Source organism: Echinops telfairi, unplaced genomic scaffold (genome assembly GCF_000313985.2).
Source record: "Echinops telfairi isolate 266 unplaced genomic scaffold, ASM31398v2 ScPeMD7_1;HRSCAF=3_0, whole genome shotgun sequence".
Taxonomy (NCBI): domain Eukaryota; kingdom Metazoa; phylum Chordata; class Mammalia; order Afrosoricida; family Tenrecidae; genus Echinops; species Echinops telfairi.
In genome coordinates, this window is record NW_022103896.1 from 92,516,223 (window position 1) to 92,518,441 (window position 2,219).

The window sequence follows — 2,219 nt, forward strand, 5'->3', positions numbered from 1 at the left end:
CCTCCGTCAGCGCTCCGGGGGCGTCTCGGCAGCCGCCATCGCCATCCATCTCTGGGGACAAGGACAAACAGGCCGCGCGTAAGCGCCAGACGGCCGCACCTGCCCGCAGCCCTGGGAGCGGAGAATCCCCGACCCGCCGGCCCGCAAGGGGAGGCCCCAAGCCCGGCCTGCGGGGCCCCTGGGGAACCCTGGGAGGGGGACAGCTAGCCCAGGAGGCCCAGTGGGGGAGGGAGGCCGGCCCTGGGGAGGGGCCCTCACCTCCGGCTGGTCCCTCTCGGCCCCGCCGCCGCCCCTCCACAAAGGATGCGGGGGCCCCGTGGTGCAGGAAGGGTGTGGGGAGGGGGCTGCGGAGGCGCGGTGCGCACACAAAGGCGGCTGGGCGGGGGGCCCGGGCGAGCCCGGCACTCACAGGGCGCGAGAGAGCAGTCCATGCCGCGACCTGGCCGGTGATGCGCTGTGAGGTGACAGCGGGTCACCGGGGTCGTGGTCTCGTCCAGGAGGTCGCCGCGCGCTCTGGCTCCTCTTCAGGCTCCTCCCTTGGCGGACAACCGCAGGCGCAGCGCACCCGCGTGTTCAGACTTGGCTGCAGTCAGCTGCGCGTCCTGTACCGGCTCCGACCCCTGCGAGTCCGAAGGTGTGGCTTCTGCTTGCCCCGCCCCGAGAGGCGCTACGCAGCTGGAGAGGGGTGGCTGAAAGGTAGGGGGGCGGGGGGGCACGTGAAGGGGGACGCCCACGCCCACCTAGCTGCCCGCGGGCTCTGCCACCCGTGAGCCTGGCTCTGTTTTGATTACCGCAGCTGTCTGGATTCAATCTTGCGGAAGGCGAAGAAGATGGACATCCGCACAAGTGGCGTGGGTCCACCAGGCCATGTAGACTTAACCAATGCCAAGGCTTCAGCTCTGTTAACCGCCATAAGGAGAGCAGCCGCGAACACACGTGGACACCAGGCTTGTCAATTCAAGATGCTCCTACCCCCTTGGATCCTCCAGCTCCAAAACCGCTTTTTTGTTTTCCAGGCCCATGGGAAGGGAGGTCACTTACCCAAGGTCACAGAGCTAGGAGAGAGTGGACCACAGTGGGCTATAATAGCAACATTTTCCCCACGAAAGCACGCACTGCAGAAGATCTACCCCTGACAAGGTGAATCGAACGGCTCCCTTTTCCAGACCCCTCATTCCCTGTGTGTAGTGTTTGCCAATGGGCCCTGCCAATGGGTCTGCTTGTGGGCCTCATTAGTTCTAAGACGAGGCAGCAGGTTCTCAACTTACCCTGCGGGCCATTCCCCAGAGTCAAGGCGTGATTGCAAAGAATGGGCAGTTAGAATATGAATGCCCAGGTCTAGAAGAAGACCTAAGCTTCTGGAGACCCTAGCCTCAGGCTAAGCCCCGCCAGGGTTTGAAATATCCTGTCTTCCATTTACTTCACAAACAGGAATTTCCTATAACCTGGAAGCCAAGTATTTGATCATCACACCCTTGAGAAAACTGAGTTTTCAAAGGCAGAAGTAATTTGACCTATGTCCCAGAACATCAAGGCTGGAGGCAACATTGAAATTCCTGTACAGAGGCTTTGAAAAGCCCCTGACCCACAGTGTTTTTCCTCTGCAACCCCTGAAACCACCTCTGCCAGGGTTGCTTTCCTGATCCCCCCTCCACTACACACACACAAACACACACACACACACACACCACATACACACACTCTTCTGAAATCCCACAATCCTTCTGTGAACTTTCTTGAGCTAGGTGGCTAGGTGCTATGTATTACTGTCTATTACTACTAATTTCTAAGCCCTACTCTATGCAAGGTACTAAATGAACACCTCCTACCTATTAACAGCAGCACCACCCCCAAACACACACACACACACATACACACACACACCCCTCAAAGTAAAACTGGATTCAAATTCCAGATGAGGAAATTAAGATGTCAGAGGGTTAAGTCACTTGCTAGGAGCCTTCACGCTGATATTGGGAGATGGCCAGAATGTTATGATCTTGGAGCCCCACTCCTAAGTTGGCCCATGTAACAATGCCAGAAGCTTTCATAGATAAAGGGATGCCCAGGGCTTAAGGAAGTCGCTCATGTGACCATCATGATTTAAAAGGCAAATGCCAAGCCAACTGTTAGCTGGTGTAGCAAACTTCATGAGTGTGTTAGGCTGGGTTGTCCTAGAGAAATAAAATCAGTGACACTCGTACATGAATAGTAGAAAG